We start from the raw sequence: 22,652 nt of genomic DNA on the forward strand, positions 1-22,652 counted from the left end.
AAGCTGACATAATGGAAGTCTGGAGCTGCCTGTGGCCAAGATTTCCCCTGTGTAGAAGTCTATAGTCGGACTAAATGAGGCCAGCACACAGAGACTGAGGAGAGTGGAGAAAGAGAGCTGGGTTGGGAGAAGAAAAGGGGATCTTGATGGTGATCACGTCCTTGGTTCTAGTGCTTAAAGTCCCTAGGGTCCTGCAACTCTCTTGAGTTCCTTCTAGGACATTCAATTTTGGGTTTAAATTGGTCACTTCATCAGAAAGAGTTCTGATTTATATAGTAAGCTTACTCTGCAATACCAAATAAAACTTGATGGAAGGCAAATAAGAATGTTGTTGGAAAAAGATTCTATAAAGGTCATTGCTTTTCCTGAAAAAATGGCATCAGCTCCGCATTTAGAGACATGAATCCCCAATTTTCTAAACCTGGCTCAAGGCATTAACCTTCTGTGTGCATCAAACAAAAATGGCCATGTGCATGCATAATGATGGATAGTGGAGAAGCATTCAGTGAAGGTTTGGCTAGATTATTCTAACACCTGAAAGCATGATCAGCATGGGGAAGTACATTCAAAATATATATAGGCAATCATGCTGAAATGTAGAGAAAAGTGATTGGGACAACATTTAAGCTTCTAGAGTATTATGTGTTACTTTTTATGTTCAATATTGTTTGCTTACAGAGCTGGAAAATTTCATGTCTCAACACTAATATCAGGAATCATACAATGGCACTCACTCTTAATGGCTATGTCATCATCTGGCTGCAAACCACCATGACCAAGTAGCCAGTCTGTTGGGAAGTGGCAGCTAATCCATTGTGCTACAGGATGAGGACATTCTCAAGGTCCTGCACTGTGCCATCCCTGCCTCCAATGTGGCTGCTGAGAATTCAACTGACAATTTCCAATTTAAGTGGTGAGAAGGCAGTTCTTTAAAACAAGTATCAGACCAAGGAAGGATAAAAACAGTCCCCTCTGTGATTGTTTTCTGATTTCCACCTTTCTTTTACCTTTCAACAAGAAATGATCTGCTTTCTTTTGAACTTCTACACAAGTTTATATCTGCCGCCTCAAGTAGGCTTAGTCAATGACACCAATTCAGAAATTAAAATATTCCTTGTAGCAGAATAAACAGTGTACTGCCAACGTCTCATGGTGACCCATGGCATTAAAAGAGGTGCCCTTAGTGGGGTATCTGTACTCATCTAAGAAGCAAAAATGAGGGAATATTAAAAGTAGAAGAAGGGGCTGAGCACGGTGGCTCACGCCTGTAATCCCAGCACTTTGGGGGGCCGAGGTGGGTGGATCACGAGGTCGGGAGATCGAGACTATCCTGGCTAACACGGTGAAACCCTGTCTCTCTAAAATACAAAAAAATGGCCAGGCGCGGTGGCGGGCGCCTGTAGTCCCAGCTACACGGGAGGCTGAGGCAGGAGAATGGTGTGAACCTGGGGGGTGGAGCTTGCAGTGAGCTGAGATCACGCCACTGCATTCCAGCCTGGGCGACAGAGCGAGACTCCATCTCAAAACAAAAACAAAAACAAAACAAAAAAATTAGCCGGGAGTGGTGGTGGGCACCTGTATTCCCAGCTACTCGGGAGGCTGAGGCAGGAGAATGGCATGAACCCGGGAGGCGGAGCTTGCAGTAAGCCAAGATTGCGCCACCACACTCCAGCCTGGGTGACAGAGTGAGACTTCTTCTCAAAAAAAAAAAAAAAAAAAAAAAAAAAAAAAAAAAAAAAAAGTAGAAGGTGGCTAGTATTGGGTAGATAGTCTCACTAAAAACTCTATGTAGGTCTTAAGAGTGCACGAGGCTGATATGCCCATTTTACCATAGCAGGGCTGAGTCCCTCCACTCCCATTGTTTGGTGCAAAACAACTCTATTTGGCTTTATCTACACTAAGGTTATTTTGTTTGGTGGTTACAAAATGAATAACAGCAGGTCCTCTTCAAGAAGCCGGACTTGATCATCCCATTGTGCTTCCCTGGGTTTTCCAAATCACTGAATTCTGTCAATAGTTGGTTTTCTGCCAACTATTGAATAAGATCATGATGGCTTTCAAGGCACAGCGTGTTCTGGTCTTCCTACTCTTTTACCATTCCTTTTGTCTCCTCTACCCTCTTCTTCCATTCGCAGGACTTCAGGTAATTCTCTATATATTTTTTAGATCTATGGCAAAATGAAACTTTATTTTGTAAATTGATACTCAGGTAATGCCATATGCTGATAACTCCCAAATCTATACCTCTAGCCCATTTTAACTCCAAACCTTATATTCAGCTGCCTCTTAGATATTTGCACTTGGATAAGAGACAGCTGGGTTCACTGGCCACCCATCACCCAAGCCAGAAGTCTGAGGACCCTCCATGATGTCACCTCCCTCCCACTCCACAGCGATCCATCACCATATCCTGAAGATTTTACCTCCTAAACCTGTTCCAAACCCACTTCTCTTCTTTCCTCCCTTACTACCACTTCACTACTCAGACTCATCAGATCTCACCTGAAGCATTTTAACAGCTGCTGCCTGCCATCCACTCTTCAAGCTGCAACCAGAATGATCTTACTAAAGCACATGTCTCTAAGCCACAAGCCTGATTTCGTGCTTGAAACTCTCTATTAGCTCCTCAATTCTCTCAGGAAAAAGACCAAGCTCCTCTGGGTGTCTTTGTGATCCGCTGACCTCTCGAGCTCCCAGGCCTCCTGCTCCTTCCCAGCTCTCTAGGCTCCAGCCCTACTCAACCGTTTTCAGGTCCACCATGTGCTGGGCTCTCTGCTCCCTCCTGGCTTTCATACTTGCTCTTCCATTGGATAACACACACTTTCTTCTTTGCCCATACCCTATTTGAAGTTATCCTAAAAAAATCTGAAGTGTTACAAATATTTATTATAAGGATGCTTCATCATAGCATAAATTACAATAAAAAATGGGAAATTATCAAAATGCCCAATAAACAAAAATTTTTAAATGACTGCTTAAAGTTTTCTGTTAACAGGAAATTACTTGTAGTATATTAAATGAGAAAATCAACCTGCTTTCTATTATAACTTCATAGCTACTTAAATAGGATAGTAATAGTAATTTCTGCATGGCAAAATTATAGGTGACTTAAATTTTTTCTTTATAATTTTATTTAAGTTTTCCAATATTTCCCCATCCATATGCCATAATTACTTTTATTACTTTTTAAAAATTAATTAATTAATTTAGAGATGGGGTCTCTCCCTGTTACCTAGGCTGGAGTGCAGTGGTGTGATCATAGCTCACTGCAGCATTGAATTCCTGGGCTCAAGCGATTCTCCTGCCTGCCTCATTCTCCTGAGTATCTGCAACTACAGGCATGTGCCACCATGCCCACCTAATTTTTTAATTGCTTATTTTCACAGAGATAAGGTCTTGCTATGTTGCCCAGGCTGGTCTTGAAGTCCTGGCCTCAGCGATTCTCCCATCTGAGCTTCATAAAGTGTTGGGTTTACAGGTATGAGCCGCTGCACCCAGCTGGAAAAATATATTTTAAAAGAAGAACATCCCTAAGCAAGGTAATGAGGGCATATATAGACATACAGCAAAGATTCTGTTTCTCAAGGAGGAATGTTTTATTTGGAAAGTTTAAATCCTTAATGGGGATGAGATCTAGAGGCTTATCAGTGAGTCCTATAATAGTCTGTTGCAAAGGGTGAAGTACAAAAAACAGCTGAAGAGGGTGGTGGAAGCTTCTGCTGATGCTTCTCTGACAAATGCTGGGGCTAATATTAATTCCTTGCTTTTGGGACGTGTGCTTCCATTACTAAAGAAATTCCCCCTTTTTTTTCTTTACACCCTGTAGATATGAGACCAGCTGGAGGGCCACAAGAAGGAATGGAATTGAATGAGCAAAGTACGGTTAAATAAATCTTAAAAACCCCCAGCTGCTGTGCTTCAGTCAACAGGGAACAAGAGGTGCCATTTTAGTCAATCTGTGCCCAACTACCTATAGAGAATGGAAAGTTAACACACAAAACTTTTGTTATTTAGAAAAATGAAAATCATTCAGCTAAGTCCATACAGATGTATCTAGTGGCCAGTTGTGAGAAGTCAGTCTTTGCAAAGTAACACAAGACATTTGGTGTGGACCTGAGAATATTAAATTTAAGGACAGTTTCCCACCAAATCAAGCATGTATGCTATTTCCATTAGAGGTTCTTTTCCAGTCTTTTTTTTTTTTTTTTTTTTGAGACGGAGTCTGGCTCTGTCGCCCGGGCTGGAGTGCAGTGGCCGGATCTCAGCTCACTGCAAGCTCCGCCTCCCGGGTTTACGCCATTCTCCTGCCTCAGCCTCCCGAGTAGCTGGGACTACAGGCGCCCACCACCACACCCGGCTAATTTTTTGTATTTTTAGTAGAGACGGGGTTTCACCATGTTAGCCAGGATGGTCTCGATCTCCTGACCTCGTGATCCACCCGTCTCGGCCTCCCAAAGTGCTGGGATTACAGGCTTGAGCCACCGCGCCCGGCCTCTTTTTCAGTCTTAATTAAATTAGAGTTTAATCTGTAAACTGTTAGAAGTGAATGGCATACTTTGGGAAAATGAGGCCATACTTTTAGCTTATGCAAAAATATTTTAAAGCATAAAACTGAAAATGCAGCATCTTTTGCTCACTTAAGTATAATTACAGATTAAATTTTCACTTTATGACCTAGTACATAGCACTTGCAAAGTAAACCATGTAATAATATTTAAAAACACACTCTTTGAAACGTAGGTTTCAATCTCTTTGAAGAGAGATTCAATACATTTGAAGAGAGAAACAATATATTGTACTTATATAATACTTATACAAAACTCAACAGCATTTAGATAATATCTTTGAGGATCTCAGGGTGTTTTCCCTGCAGAAATAAGACTGTAGTAACGTGAGGGAGAAGGGCAAATTTCTTTCTTAAGCTTAACTCTATTCCTGCAGAGAGTGTTTGTACTCAAAGCCATGAGAGGCAGAGCATAGTTGCAGACTGGGAGAGTGCAGACAGAGAAGAGTTATGGGTCTCCCAGGATACAGACTCTTTTTTGTTGTTGTTTTTTTTTTGAGATGAAGTCTCGCTCTGTTGCCCAGGCTGGAGTGCAGTAGTATGATTTTGGCTCACTGCAGCCTCCGCCTCCTGGGTTCAAGCGATTCTCTTGTCTCAGCCTCCCAGAGTAGCTGGGATTACAGGTACACGCCACCATATCTAGCTAATCTTTGTATTTTTAGTAGAGACAGGGTTTCACCATGTTGGCCAGGCTGGTCTCGAACTCCTGACCTCAAGTGATCCACCTGCCTTGGCCTCCCAAAGTGCTGGGATTGCAGGCATGAGCCACCGTGCCTAGCCCCAGGATACACACTCTAACTTCTATTATTTTCTAGGTCTAAAAAAGGAAACGTATATTAAATCACAAGTCATATCTTGAAGAGGGAAAACAAAAAGAAGATTCTATTATATCAGGTCATTTTAAACTCAAAACACAACTTTTATTATCATGGCCGAATGAGTGGTTCTTACTGGTTTAGATATTAAAATGAATCATAAATATGGCTGTTTGGCTTATATGAGTGATAGATCTTACATGCTGGCTTAAATTCCTAAATTTTCAAGAGGATAAATCTAAAGACAATGCCAATGATTAATTTCCCAGAATTAGATTTGAGCTGGGAAATTAGTGATAGTATGAATAAAGAAATATTATTATGCATTATATTTTTCATTTTAAAGTTTGAAATTATTTCTTAGAATCTGATCTGGGTCACATGTATAGAATTTTCCATCTGATACCCTTAAACCCTGGCAACATTCCAACAATTGTTACTGATTCCTTGTAAGCTTTATCACCCAGGATTTCATTTTGGTGGTTAGGAAAAAAAGTTCCATGAATCGCATCCTTTCACAGTTAGAAATCCAAGGGTTCACACTTCTTGTCAGCAGGAAGTGGAGGTTGCGAAGAGTTCTATTTTTGGAGTTGAAAGGCCACCTTTGACCCAGAAATTGTGTGGTTGGATGAAAGACATTTCTCTGTTCTGTCTTACTTGATTTGCCCAAGGAATGGAGAAACGTACGAGCGCAACTTCAGCAGACTTCCTTCCTCCTAGGGCCGAAAGATGACCCATATTCATGACATCTAAAGAATTTTATATTTTCAAGTGTGTTTTTCAGTCCTGTGTGGCCCATGTTACAGTCATTTCAGTTTAGAGTATTCAAAACCTTCCAAACTGAAATATTCATAGCGTCCCAAGATATGAGGGCCAGGATTTATTCTTCTAGATCAGGGGTTGGCAAACTAAGACCCAGGACCGAATCTGGTTGTCTGTTTTTGTAAATAAAATTTTACTGGAACACAGTCATGTCCATTCATTTCCATATTGTCCATGGCTGCTTTTGTGACACAATGGAAGAGCTGAATACTTGTAACAGGAACCATATGGTCTGCAAAGCCTAAGATATTTATTATCTGGCTCTTTACAGAAAAAAGTTTGCTGACTCCGGGTTTAAATGATAAGGAATTAAAGAGAAGGTCTACAGATAGAGTGATGTCAAAGAGCAGGGGCTATGCCAGTATCATAAATGTTTAGTTTTTAGGGTCTAATTGCTTTTTATAATTAGCCTGAGACTTGACAAACAACATTTAAAGACTGACAAACAACATTTAAAGACTCCAATTATGAAATGACCAGTTTGAACTGAGGGTTGGCCATTAGCATAGCGGTCCATAGAGAAAGAAATGAATCCATGAGAAGGAAATGTAAACCTAGTATACTACCTGGCTCTGAAGGAAACAATGCTTGTAAAATCATAGTAATATAAATGTCAGCTATTGGGGTTTTGGCTTTAGAATCAATCACCAAAGTGGAAAACAATATAAATATTAATATTAACAATGTAAAAAAGTAAAGCTATAGTTGTCAAAAGTTCAGAGAGAGACAGGGAACAGTAAGGAGAAAATCTGGGCCACTTACATGGTGAGTCAAGGGGGTCTGAAGTTGATGGAGCATGAAAAAAAATTCTTGTATATTTTTTTATTTCACTGTTTCCAAGGCCCCATTTTTTTCAACCCGTAATGTCTTTGAACTGGGAAGCTCCTTACTCTTCATGATACTGCGGAAGTATAATTGGCAGTCCTGTTTTTCCTTAGTGGAATAGAAAATAATGGTGCATCTTATAGTAGATGGTTTCTTAGATTTGATGATTACAGTATTTTGAGTTGCAACAGTAACTGACAGTAAGCTAAAGATAACGGAAAAACTAGTAAAAATTGGGAGGGAGTAGCCAAAGGCATCTAAGTAAAATAAATCTTTTTTTTTTTTTTTTTTTTTTTTTTAGAGATAGCATCTAGCTCTGTTGCTCAGGCTGGAGTACAGTGGCATGATCATAGCTCACTGTAACCTTGAGCTCCTGGGCTCAAGTGATCCTCCTGCCTTAGATTCCTGAGTAGCTGGGACTACAGGTATGCAACACTGCACCTGGATAATTATTATTATTATTTTTCATAGAGATGGGGTCTTGCTGTGTTGTCCAGGCTGGTCTTGAACTCCTGGACTCAAGAGATCCTTGAGGCTTGGTCTCCAAAAGCGTTGGGATTATAGGCATGAGCCACCATGCCTGCCCTAAACTACCATCTTTTATAGTCAAAGGTCAATAGATGATGTCCACATGTACGTTCATTGCAGCACTATTCACAATAGCAAAGACATGGAATCAACCCAAATGATCATCAATGATAGACCGGATAAAGAAAATGTGATACATATACACCATGGAATACTATGCAGCCATAAAAACAAATGAGATCATGTCCTTTGCAGGAACAAGGATGGAACTGGAACCCATAATCCTCAGCAAACTCACACAGGAACAGAAAACCAAACACCACACGTTCTCACTCATAAATGAGAGCTGAACAATAAGAACACATGGACACAGGGAGGGGAACATCACACACAAGAGGCCAGTTGTGGGTGGGGGCTGGGGGAGAGAGAGAGAGTCAGGATAAATAGCTAATGCATGCTGGGCTTAATACTTAGGTGATAGGTTGATAGGTGCAGCAAACTACCATGGCACATGTTTACCTATGTAACAAACCTGCACATCCCAGAACTTAAAATAAATAAATAAATAAAATAGATGATGTTCAAATATGATTTTTTTTTAAAGGCCTGGCCCTGTGGCTCATGCCTATAATCCCAGCACTTTGGGAGGCCAAGGCAGGAGCATCATTTGAGCCCAGGTGTTCAAGACCAGACTAGGTGACATAGGAAGACCCTGTCTCCACACACACACACACACACACACACACACACACACACACAGAGCAGCAGCAGCATGTTGTTTATCTTTTCATTTAAAACCCTTTCACTTTGATTTTTAAAAAAACCATATTGTATTAGTTTCTTATGGCTGCTGTAAAAAATTACCATAAACTTAGCGGCTTAAAACAACAGGAAATTACTTTTTCACAGTTCTGGAGGCCAGAAGTCTGAAATCCAAGTGCGGGCAGGGCCATGTTTTCTCCAGAGCCTCTAGGGTTCTGTCTTTTCCAGCTTCGGGTGGCTGCCAGCACTCCTTGACTTGTGGCTTCATCATTGTCTTCCCACTGCCTTCTCTGTGAGTATTAAATGTCCCTCTACCTTTCTTTTATAAGGATTTATTAGTGCCACGTAGGGCCCACCTGAATAATCCAGGATAATCTAATTTTGAGATTCTTATTAAATCTGCAAAGAGCCTTTTTCCAAATAAGATAATATTCACAGGTTCTAAGGATTAGAACATGAACATCTCTTTGGGAATCATCATTAGCCTGCCACACATGTATAAGCATTAGTTTGATTTTTAAAAATTAAAAGTTTTAGGTCATTCTACAACTTTAAGTCCTTCAGTCGCTTTCCATAACTCACAGAATCAAGTTCAAATAATGTTATTGGTTAAAAATATGGTCTCTAAACCAAAAGCACAAGCAACAAAAGAAAAAATAGATGAACTAAATTTTGTCAAAATAAAAAACGTTTGTGCTTCAAAGGATACCATCAAGAAAAAGAAAAGAGGCTGGGCGTGGTGGCTCATGCCTGTAATCCTAGCACTTTGGGAGGCTGAGGCAGGCGGATCATCTGAGGTCAGTAGTTCAAAACCAATCTGCCAACATGATGAAACCCTGTCTCTACTAAAAGTACAAAAATTAACCAGGTGTAGTAATCCCAACTACTCGGGAGGAGACTGAGGCAGGAGAATTGCTTGAACCCGGGGGGCAGAGGTTGTGGTGAGTCGAGATCATGGCACTGTACTCCAGCCTAGGTGACAGAGAGAGACTCTGTCTCAAAAAAAAAAAAAAAAAAAAAAAAAAAAAAAAGGAAAGTGAAAAAACCCACAGAATAGAAAAAAACTTTGCAAATCATGTATCTGATAAATAACTTGTATCTAGACTACATAACGAACTCTTAGAACTCAATAATAAAAAGACAGCCCAATTGAAAAGCGGACAAAGGATCTAAACAGATATTTTTAAAAGAAGATATACAAATAGCCAATAAGCACATGAAAATGTGCTCTACACCATTAGTCATCAGGGAAATGTAAATCAAAACTACACTGAGATACCTTTTCATATCAATTAGGATGACTATAATCAAAAAGACAGATAATGGCCATGCATGGTGGCTCACGCCTATAATCCCAGCACTTTGGGAGGCTGAGGTGGGTGGATCACTTGTGGTCAGGAGTTCGAGACCAGCCTGGCCAACATGGTGAAACCCCGTCTCTACTAAAAACACAAAAATTAACTGGGCGTGGTGGTATGGGCCTGTAATCCCAGCTACTCGGGAGGCTGAGGCAGGAGAATTGCTTGAACCTGTAAGGCAGAGGTTGCAGTGAGCCAAGATTGTGCCACTACATTCCAGCCTAGGTGACAGAGTGACTCTATCTCAAAAAAAAAAAAAAAAAAGACAGTAAGTGCTGGCAAGGAATGGAGAAAGGAGAAGCTTCATACGCTGCTGGTAGAAATATAAAGTGGTCACCTGCTTTGGAAAATGGTTTGGGAGTTTCTCAAAAAGTTAAAGATGTAGTTTACTATATGATTCAAAAATTTAACTCAAGAAAAATGAAATCATGTCCATACAAAAACTTATATCCACAAGTTCAAAGCAGCATTATTCATAATAGCCAAAAAGTGGAGACGACTGAAATGTTTACCCACTGACAGACAGGTGAACATAATGTGCTCTATCGATATGGTGGAATATTATTTGGCAATAAAAGAGAATGAAGTCCTGATTCATGCTACAACATAGCTGAACCTTGCAAATGTTATGCCAAGTGGAAGAAGCTGGTCACAAAGGACCACGTATTATATAATCCTGTTGACATGAAATGTCCAGTGTAGGCAAAGCTACAGGGGCAAAAAGTAGATTAGCGATTGCCTAGAGTTGGGTGGGAACTTTCAGAGAATGGGGGTGACTGCCAAAGGGTTTCCATTTATGATAATTATTTCTAAATTGATTATGGTGATAGTTGCACAACTCTGAATATACTAGAAACCTTTGAATTGCATACTTTAAGTGAGTGAATTGTATGGTATGTGAATTTATATCACAATAAAGCTCTTTAGATAGTTAGCCAGAAAGTATCTAGAATCAGAGAGTGGTCCAGTCCCAGCTCCAAGAGAATGTGCAGGTGGATGAAAGCAAAAATCCGTGTAAAACTTTTGCATAGGACCTGGCACGCAGTAGGTACTCGATGTGTGCACTCTTACTATTCACCTGGCATTTGAAGCTTCCTGGGACTAGGCCCCTGCCTCTCTCTGCCCCCTTTCCATCACTGTAACTCTCCTCCAGGGTGCTTGCCCGCCTCACCCGCTTAGGCAGGTAGACTTAACTCTTCGCCTTCTCTGAAACAGCTTCAGCACATCCAGATTTTACTGTAATACTCACTCTTTTCCTCCCCTAACTTCACCCGGCTAATTCCTCTCTTCCTCCTCCTCTGCATTTCCTCAGCTGTAGCCCTTTCCAGGAAGCTCCCCCGAGGGCTCTGAGACTGTCCTTCCCTCTTCACCAGGTTTGCAGCTCCTTCTAGGAACCCCCGGCTCCCAGAACACACATCTATGACAGCACTTACCCTTCTCAGCAGCATTTGTCTGCGTGCCTCAAGTCTTATCCACCTTTTACATTCAGTGACTTGCACAGTGAAAAAGAGAAAGAAATGGAAGTGCCAAATAACCACCGGGCCGAAAGAGGATTATCATGGCACCAGCAGTTATAACAAAGAAAGAAAAGAAAGCATTTTCCACTTCACTATCCAGACTGAAGAACCTCTCTGTTCTCTGGAGCTGAGGAGCCTGGCACACTGCTATTGTGCCGTATCTTAAATGCATATGTGTGCAGGCCTGCCCTGCTTTTGCCTCCACAGTGTGACAGGAAAGGGAGGCCCACTGGCTGTCTCGTGACACTGGTGAAGTCCTATTTCAGCTGTGGCTTGGCCAGTTTATTAACACTTCATTGATCCTCATGTCCAAACATGTGTATTAATGAGAAGGGACGTCCAAAGAGCAAAAGCAGTGTGCTGTTCACACCTGGCAGCATGTCAAAACTACATTTGCAAACCCTGTAGGAGGTAACGCTAAAAAAAAAAAAAAAAAGCCAACAGTTAGGGGACAAGAAGGAATGACTAGTTTCTAAATATTTCCTGTATCAATGATATATCAGGAATATCTAAATATTTCCTGATCAATGTATGAATGACTAGTTTCTAAATATCTCCTGTATAAGTGCAGTCCAGTGAGAAGCCCAGTGAGGCCTGTGGGAATCTGCCTTCCAACCCTTAGAAGTAGCGAGTTTCCTAACCCCAGAGGTATCCAAGCAAGGGTGGGACACTCTGGGGAGCACTGCCTACAGAGGAAGCTGGATTTCATGATCATTAGCTCCACTCTGACCCTGGGATTCGATGATTATATATTACGTATCTGATTATCTGGTGAGTCATTTAAAATGTGGGGGCCAGTTGGGTGCAGTGGCTCACGCCTGTAATCCCAGCACTTTGGGAGGCCTAGGCGGGCGGATCACGAGGTCAGGAGATTGAGACAATCCTGGCTAACATGGTGAAATCCCGCCTCTACTAAAAATACAAAAAATTAGCCAGGTGTGGTGGTGGGTGCCTGTAGTCCCAGCTACTTGGGAGGCTGAGGCAGGAGAATGGTGTGAACCTGGGAGGCGGAGCTTGCACCACTGCACTCCAGCCTGGGCGACAGCGAGACTCTGTATCAAAAATGAATAAATAAATAAATAAATAAATAAATAAATAAATAAAATGTGAGGGCTGCCATGCTGTACTACTCCAGGATGCCTTTCGTGTCACAGTCTAGGTGAGTGGCACCTGTGGAGTGTGCACAGTACAGATCTCACAGCCCTAAGAGGTGGCATGCTAAATCTTGACTAGATAATCCCATGCATATTAAAGCAATAATTAAATCTTGCTTTCTTTGAGAGAGAGTCTCACTCTGTCGCCCAGGCTGGAGTGCAATGGCGTGGTCTCTGCTCACTGCAACCTCTGCCTCCCAGGCTCAAACAATTCTCCTGCCTCAGCCTCCCTAGTAGCTGGGACTACAGGCGTGTGCCACCACACCTGGCTAATTTTTGTATTTTTAGTAGAGACAGGGTTTCACTGTGTTGGCCAGGCTGGTCTTGACCTCCTGACATCAAGTGATCCACCTGCCTTGGCCTCCCAAAGTGCTGGGACTACAGGTGTGAGCCACTGCGCCTGGCCAAATCTTGCTTTTTTTTTTTTGAGACAGGGTCTCACTCTGTTGCCCATGCTGGAGTGCAGTGGCATGACCACTGCTCACTGCAGCCTTGACCTCCCTCTGGTGCTCAGGTGATCCTCCTGCCTCAGCCTCCCAAGTACCTGGGACCACAGGTGTGCACTACCATACCCAGCTAATTAAAAAGAAAAAAAAATTTGTAGAGACACTGTCTCACTATGTTGCCCAGGCTGGTCTTGAACTCCTAGGTTCAAGCGATCTTCCTGCCTTGGCCTCCCAAAGTGCTGGGATTACAAGCATGAGCCACTGTACCCAGCTTAAAGCTTGCAAGTATCCAGGTGATTTTTTTTTTTTTTTTTTTTTTTGAGATGGAGTCTTGCTGTGTCGTTCAGGCTGGAGTGCAGTGGCGCAATCTCGGCTCACTGCAAGCTCCACCTCCCAGGTTCACGCCATTCTCCCGCCTCAGCCTCCCGAGCAGCTGGGACTACAGGTGCCCGCCACCACACCTGGCTAATTTTTTTTTTTTTTTTTGTATTTTTAATAGAGACGGGGTTTCAGTGCGCTAGCCAGGACTGTCTCATTCTCCTGACCTCATGATCCGCCTACCTCAGCCTCCCAAAGTGCTGGAATTACAGACGTGAGTCACCATGCCCAGCCTCGATCTTTTTTTTTTTTTTTTTTTTTTGGTTCCACATAAGTGTCAATCTCTAAAATACTGAAGAATAGAAAGTAGGATGAAATGCTTTCTCCCTTTCCTCTACACACAATAAGAATTTAAGGTCTCTTTCTTTTTCTTGGTGTCTTTTCTAAAGGACTGGGGTACTTGGGAGTATGCATTTGAAGCCCTGAGCTAAATTCCTGTGATATGAATTTCACTGGGTTTGAACCAGGGAAAGCTTCTAGTGGCGACTCACACAATTCTTTCACACTCCTGGAATAACAGCCACCGAGGCCTTCCCAGACCACTTGGCTGCAGATTCACAGTCTGGGTCACTTTTCCTTCACACACCCGCCCTAGAGCACTCAGGCTGCCTTTGTAATAGCCCTGAGCTGTTAATGGTTGTGATGCTGCGCCTGGTAGAAATGGCTCCCTCACTATGGATTCAGTCACTTTGAGGGCTGAACAGTAGCTCATCCACTCTCTGGTTTTCCTTTGGAATTCAGTAATGAACTCATTAAATCACCAACTTGTTGTGACAGGAAGTCATTCAGATGCTGATGCTATTGCCATGGAAACCATCCCTTCTGCGAGGAGCTCTGTCTGTCTTTGCCGAGGAGCACTCCAGCTCCATAATTACTGTCACCCCCAAATAACACAGAGCCATCACGACTGTGCGCAAGTCCAGAAGCAGGGGCACACAGAAAACCAATTTTGCTTTCAGATGATGAATCCTGGTTGGTTTTAGTATTTTTAGCACCCATTTCTCTTCTGTGCTGGTTGTCTTTTTAATTCCTATGTGCTGGCTCCTTTCCAGCACCTTCCTAGAGAAGCAGACAAAGGATTTTTGGGGGGACGGCTGCCAGGAATATTCATTTAAAAAGAACCTTCTCTTTCCCCAAATCCCGGTGCTCCCAAATATGAAAATATGAGTTCTCCTGCCTTTTAGTTGATACCCCAAGAAAGGAATCCCAAATTCAATGAGTTTACAGCCTATAAAATGCAAAGGTAGTATTGTAAATCAGTAATGCCCAAATGCAAGTTCAGAGGTGCAACTCAAAGTGATGTTTGCTTTATTTTGTTTGGGTTATCTAGGCTATCACTGAGCTCTATTATTGAAGGCTGGCCAAGTCACAAAAATAAGGATTTTTTTTTTTTTTTTTTTTTAGAGACAGGGTCTTGCTTTGTCACCAGGCTGGAGTGTACAGTGGCACAATCACAGCTCACTACAGCCTCAAACTCCTGAGCTCAAGTGATCCTCCTGCATCAGCCTCCTGAGTGGCTGGAACTACATCACCGTGCCCAGCTAATTAAAAAAAATTTTTTTTTTTTTTTGTAAAGACAGCGTCTTACTATGTTTCCCAGGCTAGTCTCAAATTCCTGGCTTCAAGCAATCCTCCTGCCTCTACCTCCCAAAGTGTTGGGATTACAGGTGTGAGCATTGTGCCGGCCCAAGAACTCATTTAACTTAAAGCAGCAATCAAGTCTTTTTTCATATATGTTATAGCACATGGTATATTGTGAATATTCACAGATAACCAGCACTTAATGAGCATCCGACAGATACAGTGGCAGGCAATTTACATTATGTTTCATGATTTAAATTAATCTGCATAAAAACCCCATGGGACAGGTATTTTTATCCCAATTTTACAGCTAAGGAATGTGAGGCTCTAAGTTAGGTAAATTAAATAAATGCCATGCTTTTCCATATTCATAGTTATTAACATGTCATACTTCATGTGTCCACAGGCATAAAGGTGACTTCTGCTGTCGCAGAATCACAGAAGCTCAGATTAGGAAAGGTCGTTCATAATTATCTTGTCCAATCAACCAACCGCTTCTGCAGCATCCCAAGTGATTGTCTGATCTCAGCCTGAGTATTTCCAGTGATAGAGAATTCACTACAGTGGCTGGGTGCAGTGGGCCACTCCTATAATCCACTTTGGGAGGCCAAGGCAGGTGGCACTTGAGGCCAGGAGTTCGAGACCAGCCTGGCCAACATGGCGAAACCCTGAATCTACTAAAAAAAAAAAAAAAACTACAAAAATTAGCCAGACATGGTGGTGCACGCCTGTAGTCTCAGCTACTTGGGAGGCTGAGGTGGGAGAATCACTTGAACCTGGGAGGCAGAGGGTGCAGTGAGCTGAGATCATGGCACTGCACTCCAGCCTGGGTGACAGAGCAAGACCCTGTCTTTAAAAAAAATAAAAAATTAACTACAGAGAGTGGTCCATTTTGGACAGCCCAGTTCTTAATTTCCTTAGTTTGTTCTTAACATGAAGAGAGGGCACTCATCACTGCAGCCACTATAGAACCCTAAGCCCCTTCTTTCTGGGTCTATCACCTGCTGAAGAATGGCTCTGGCCAAAAGTTCGTCCTCTAGGCAGGGCATGGTGGCTCATGCCTGCAATTCCAGCATTTTGGGTGGCTGAGGTGGGCAGATTGCTTGAGCCCAGGAGTTCGAGACCAGACTGGGCAACATGGCTGGTCTTTTATATTTTTTGTCTCTACTAAAAATACAAAAAATTAGCTGGGCACGGTGGTGCATGTATATAGTCCCAGCTACTTGGGAAGCTGAGGTGGGAGAATGGCTTGATCCTAGGAGAAGGAGGTTGCAATGAGCCAAGATCACGCCACTGCACTCCAGCCTGGGTGACAGAGTGAGACCTGTCTCAAAAAAAAAAAAAAAAAAAAAAAAAAAAAATTTGTCCTCTAGAATTATCTAGGTATGGAAGGCAGAGGAGGGAAAATGAGAAGCGGCCTAATAAGAAGTTAAGCTAGGTTAAGATCTGTCTGAGCTCCTCAAGAAGACCTCAGCAGGTCACTGGCTCTATGAGCATTTGGCAAGGTGGGGAAAAATCCTGTTTCCCAGTGCCAGTGGGAAGCCATTGTGTTGCATGGAACATCAATGAGGCAATTTCTGACTTCTTATTCAGTACCACTTTTAATTCTTTTTTAGTTTTTTTTTTTTTTTGAGACAAAGTCTCACTGTGTTGCCCAGACTGGAGTGCAGTGGCATGATCTTGGCTCACTGCAACCTCTGCCTCCCAGGTTCAAGCAATTCTCCTGCCTCAGCCTCCCAAGTAGCTGGGATTACAGGTGCGCGCCACCACACCCAGCTAATTTTTGTATTTTTAGTAGAGATGGGGTCTCACCATGTTAGCCAAGCTAGTCTTGAACTCCCGACCTCGAATGATCTACCCGCCTCGGCCTCCCAAAGTGTTGGGATTACAGGCGTGAGCTACCTCACCTGGCCGACTTTTAATTATTTATATATATCTATATACACAAACATTTACACTGAGAAAATATATATTACACAAAATGCATAATCTTTTTTTTTTTTTTTTTTTTTTGAGACAGGGTCTCTTGTTCTGTTGTCCAGGCTGGAGTGCAGTGGCGCCATCTCAGCCCACTGCAATCTCTGTCTCTTGGGCTCAAGCAAGCCTCCCACCTCAGCCTCCAGAGTAGCTAGACTACTGGCACACACCACCACACCCAGCTACTTTTGTTCATTATTTTTGTAGAGACAAGGTCTCACTATGTTGCCCAGACTGGTCTTAAACTCCTGGGCTCAAGTGATCCACCCAGCTCCGCCTCCCAAAGTGCTAGAGATTATAGGCGTGAGCCACTGCACCCCGCCTCATAATCTTTTGTTAACAAATATAAACATTAAAGATAAGCAGTGAGCAGGAATCCCTGGGCTACCTTCTGAAAATGTCAGCGAGGTCATAGGAGGGGCATAGCACTGACTTTCTAATTTATGAAGCTGTTTTCCATAGTGTTAATGTCACTTCTGTTTGTGGGAATTGTAATTTAAATGCACATAGCTAATGTTTGGAGAGGGTTTGCCATGAGTTGGATGCTGTGCTAGGAGGGTTACACTCATAAATGGCCATTTGCCTCTGCTTTGGTGTAGGAACTCCTTGGTGGCAAGGTGTGTGTTCTATGCAGATACCAATGACTTGAATGACTTTTGTCAAGTCTCTTCAATCCCAGAGCCTCATTTTCCTCATCTGTCACATAAAGGACAAGTTAATTGCATTAACTGTCTTACAGAAGTATTGTGAAATAGGAGTAAAATGCAGTGTGGAAGCCTTTTGTATCCTCACAGACACACCCAGGATCAATACTTTGCATCTTTCAATCCAATCAAGTTGACAGTATTAACCATCACAAAAAGTATGAAACGATAAAGTTCTAAGGAATGTGCTTAATTTAGTGTTCTATGATAGTGAATACTTAATGTAATGAAAAGATCAATATTAATAATAGGTTAGGTCAAATCTCCTTTACAATGAATCCCATGAAAACAAAATGATTTTCAAACTTTGAGCTATAATTTTTTTTTTTTTGAGATGGAGTCTCACTCTGTTACCCAGGTTGGAGTGCAGTGGTATAATCTCGGCTCACTGCAACCTCTGCCTCGCTGGTTCAAGTGATTCTCGTGCCTCATCCTTCCAAGTAGCTGGATTATAGGCGTGCACCACCATGACTGGCTAATTTTTGTGTTTTTAGTAGAGACGGGGTTTCACTGTGTTGGCCAAGCTGGTCTCGAACTCTTGATCTTAGGTGATCTGCCTGCCTTGGCCTCCCAAAGTGCTGGGATTACTGCGCCTAGCCTGAGCTATGATTTGTTACAAGAAATATGCCATATAAATTTTTTTCAAAACTACAGAGCTACAATTTTCTTTTTTTTTTTTTGGTGTTCACTGTCTCATGATCTAACCTGTTGCAAAGATTAAAGCAAAATTTTCCACAGTTAATCACAGAGGATTAGTAAGGCCACTATAATAACACACATTAAAAATCAGGAAATCACAAACTGAGTCCAATGTCTTCATTCTTTGTAGATTTGTTTTCTAGGTAATTAAAAAGGTACTTGCGAATATACTCTGCCTACTTCTAAAAAGTATTTGGGGCTAGCCTATAATAATAGAAACAGGAGTAATAAAAGTGGGCCAGGCACTGTGGTTCACGCCTGAAATCCCAGCACTTTGGGAGGCTGAGAGGGAGGACTGCTTGAGCCCAGGAGTTGGAGACCAGCCTGGGCAATGTAGTGAGACCCTGGTCTTCACAAATATTTAAAAATTAGCTAGGTTCCAGCTACTCGGGTGGCTGAGGTGGGAAGATCACTTGAGCCTGGAAGGTTGAGGTCACAGGGAGCTATGACTGCACCACTGCCTTCCAGCCCTAGGCAACAGAGTGTCAAAAAAAAAAAAAAAAAAAAAAAAAAAAAAAAAAGAAAAAAGAAAGAAAGAAATGATAAAAGTGAAATAATTTAAGAATATTTTCATCTAATTTACAGCCATTTCTTAATATTATCAGTGAAACAGAATTAATCTCAAGTTAGAAATGAGATCTATAGTTTCTGACACTGAAAGTATTTTATTCACTATAACTAAACATTGAGTGGCTGGTAGCTGATAATAAATGACTTCTAGGGGTGGGGAGCCTATAGCATTGTCCCAAACTATAGGACTCAAAGAGAATGAACATAAATGTAATTAAGAAGTGGATTAGATCAAGAGGCAGTTCATGCTCAGATCACATATTTTGTTTGTTCGGATGTAACAGCCAGCCTTACGCAGAATATATTAAGAAAACCACACAAAAGGGAAATGAGTCACTTACAAAAGACCAGAAAAGCTTAGGCTAACTGGCTAGACAAGACTTGGCCATGTCTTTTTCTGCCTTGGTTTCACTTGTATATCCTGAAAGCACCACCTTGTCTGAATCACAGGAGAGAAAAATGTTTTTGGCAAATATACATTGGACATGTCCAGCTTTACTTTTGCTCTTTCTCTATGCCCCGCACCGTGCCCCACCTCTGCCCCCACCCCACGCATCCAGGTGGCTTTGGAATGTATGTGGCTTTTCCCTTCGGCAGTCTCACCTTCATAATTATGTTGACCTGGACTAACATTAAAACATTTTGCTCTTCCCGAGAACACACCAATCAGCACGAGGTTCCATCTTCTCGTGGATGATGACCCATTATCCTTTTTATTTTCTGCTGGAATGAAAGCGCCATGGCACAGGAATGCTGTCTATATCTTGCTCACTCCCTGTACAGAGCCTGGCCCATTGTTGGTACTCAATAAATATTTCTTGATTGAATAAATATTTTCAGTCTCTCCTCCAGTGGCTATCCGCTTTGTCCTTAGCCTAGAAGCATGTTCAAATCTCCTACATTAAACAAAAGACCAAAAAGTCCACCTGTCCTTCCCTATCCCTCCACTGCTGCCAAATGCCTTGAAATTAAAATAAACTATCCATAGCTAATGTCTTCTCTCATCATACTTTGCAGTCAAGCTTTACTTATGCACTGTTTTTTGTTTTGTTTTGTTTGGACAGGGTCTCGCTTTATTGCCTAGGCTGAGGTGCAGTAGCATAATCACAGCTTACTGCAGCCTCAGCCTCCTGGGCTCAAGCAATCCTCCCACCTCAGTCTCCTGAGTAGCTGGGACTAGAGGCACGCAACACCACACCTGGCTAATTTTTGTATTTTTTGTAGAGATTGGGGCCTTACTATATTGCCTAGACTGGTCTTGAACTCCTGGGCTCAAATGATGGGCCCACCTGGGCCTCCCACAGTGCTGGTATTATAGGCATGAGCCACAGCCTGGCCTGCACTGCTCACTCTTTAACCTCTGTCATCCATCCTTCCTTCCATCCATCCATCCATCCATCCATCCATCCATCCATCCATCCATCCTCCTCCCTCCCTCCTTCCCTCCCCTCCTTGTCTCCCTCCCATCCATCTGTTCATCTATTCACCTTTTTTTGCCCTCCTTTCCTTTTATCCATCCATCCACTCTTTCATCTCCTACCTTCCTCCTTCTGTCCTTTGCTTCTGTAAATGTATATATCAATGTTTACTATGTCCTAGGTACTGTGCTGGGTACTAGAGATAGGATGTTTAAGAACAGTCACTGCAGTGGAAATGCTCTTGATCCAGTGAAAGATACAGATGTGGAAACTGAAGCTTCTTAAACCAGGACACGATTTCCCTTGGATGTGCATTAGGGTGCTATAGTAAGTGAAACCATGGAACAAAGATGGAGAAACATGCTGGAGAATAAGCTTTACTCCATGTAAGTAACTGGAAACACCTGATGCCCAAGTAAATTAAAACCAACATTTAGAATGACAGCATGAAAAACAGCATCAACCATTACAAAAACACAGGCCTTTAAAGAAGCATGCCAGGCTGGGCGCAGTGACTCACGCCTGTAATCCCAGCACTCTGGGAGGCTGAGTGGGAGGACTGCTTGAGTCCAGGAGTTCGGGGCCAGTATGGGCAATACAGTGAGACCCTATTCTCTAAGAAAAAAAAAGAAAAGCAGCAGCATATCATAGGCTGTGTTGTGATATGTCCCTAGTGAATGCTGAGTTAACTCTTCTCTGTTGCTGGGGGAACTCCTTAGAGGAGCCTGAAAAGCACTGAGTAGATAACTACCACACAAGGTGGCATGCTAGCTAGAGAGATGAACTATAGTGCCAAGGGAGCTCTGAGAAATTCACAACAGTGCTGAGTGAATTTTGGAGAAGGCTGAATAGGACTGCCTTTACAGAGGAGGTGATATTTGAGGTGGTTCCTGCAAGAGGAGTGGCTCACCAGGAGGAGCAGGGGAGAGTGCTGGGGGTGGAGGAAGCAGTGTGTGCAATTACCAGGGCTGCGAATGGACCAGACATAGAATAGGAAAGAGTCTAGCAGAAAGAGTCAGCTCCTTTTCTAGCAGCTGAAAAAGGACGTGGGTTTTGATGGCACAATGAAGGGCCTAGGTGTCTTGCTAGAAAGTTCCAAAGCTGAAGACCATTCCCTCTCCTTCAAATTCTTTTTCTCTTGGCATTGCTGTCATTCTGGTTCTCCTACTTCTTCGACAAGTTCCTCTTAGTCCTTTTTGCTTATTTATCTTCCTCAATGCCCCTTTCCCACCTTTGGAATTTTATGTTCCTGAGAGTTCCTTCTTGGCCATGTTTTTCTTCTTATTCTCCACACATGGCTTGTTTCATTCACTCCCACCACTTCAACTTCCTTTCAGCTGGCTTCCCAATCCACACTCCCTGGTACAGACTCCCGGGCTCCAGGCTCCCAGTTCTCACTGCTTAGCTATTTCCACCTGAACTTAACTATATCCTTTAAAAATGAGTAAGTCCTAACATGTCTATGTCATCTTCCACGCTGTTCCCCTCTTTTCTAGGGCTCTGCCTCCCATAGTTGTTATGGTCTAGGCTAATGGAACCATGATCTACTCACTCACCTAAATAAAATACCTGAGTCACCAGTTACTCTGCTCATCACCTACAGCCATTCAGTTGCCTGCCCTCCTGAGCTTCTGTTCAATATGTTCTTTCCCTTAAAACTCCACTGGGATTCTCAGCTGAGCTGAGTCCCTGCCCCTACCCCTACCCCTGCTCCTGCCCCTGCCCCTACCCCTACCCCTGCTCCTGCCCCTGCCCCTACCCCTACCCCTGCTCCTGCCCCTGCCCCTACCTGAGGTTGAGAATCACTGCACATAGCGAGAGCTACTCCTGTGGGTGTACTCTGTACAATTAGACTGCGTGGGGACAGGAAAGGGTTGGAATCACTGCCATGGCCAGATCCCTCTTGGGCAACTGCAACATCTAGCTAATTGGTCTCCCTGATACCAGTTCCTTCCCCTCTAGAACCTTCTCCACATTTCTTCAGTTATCTTTTAAATACAGACATCTGATTAAAGATGACAAATTATCGAAATTTATAATATAAAAATTATAAAATTTGTAAAAGTACTGAAGAATGGGAAGGATATGTAAGTGAATATTGACCTGATCTTTCAGTGGGGAAAAGCATTCATGTAAAGGCTAAAGGAAAAGACAGAATTGACCACATAAAAATGCAAAACTTTTATTGAAAAAAAAGACAGACTGGGAAAGTATCTGCAAGTAGGGTTAATGGTCTTAATATATAAAAAGCTCTTAAAAATTAGTAACCAAATCATGAACACACCAAAAGAAAAAAATCAACAAAGGATGTGAATAATCCGTGAAACACGTACAAATCACAGGTAGACCCATGGCAGAAAATGTTCAATTTCATTTAAGAAATGCAGACTGAAACAATGGATATACAAAGTTTTTTTCTTTTTCAAACAGGCAAATTAAATCTAGTGCAAAGTGAGTAGCTTGGTAAGTGAAGTATGCTCATACTTGGCTGGTAGGAGCATAACATGGTATAAAAAACTTGAGCTAATCTAGAA

General features: G+C 42.4%; 1 protein-coding gene and 1 long non-coding RNA gene across 5 annotated transcripts in view; one reads left to right on the forward strand and one right to left on the reverse strand.

Moving 5' to 3' along the window:
- The window catches only part of MYO1D (myosin ID), a 382,795-nt gene that overhangs the window by 39,258 nt on the left and 320,885 nt on the right, over positions 1–22,652 (reverse strand). The window lies entirely within an intron of this gene.
- LOC126939018 (uncharacterized) overlaps positions 1–22,652 on the forward strand; it is a 148,235-nt gene that overhangs the window by 1,827 nt on the left and 123,756 nt on the right. The window lies entirely within an intron of this gene.

Source organism: Macaca thibetana, chromosome 16 (genome assembly GCF_024542745.1).
Source record: "Macaca thibetana thibetana isolate TM-01 chromosome 16, ASM2454274v1, whole genome shotgun sequence".
Lineage (NCBI taxonomy): Eukaryota > Metazoa > Chordata > Mammalia > Primates > Cercopithecidae > Macaca > Macaca thibetana.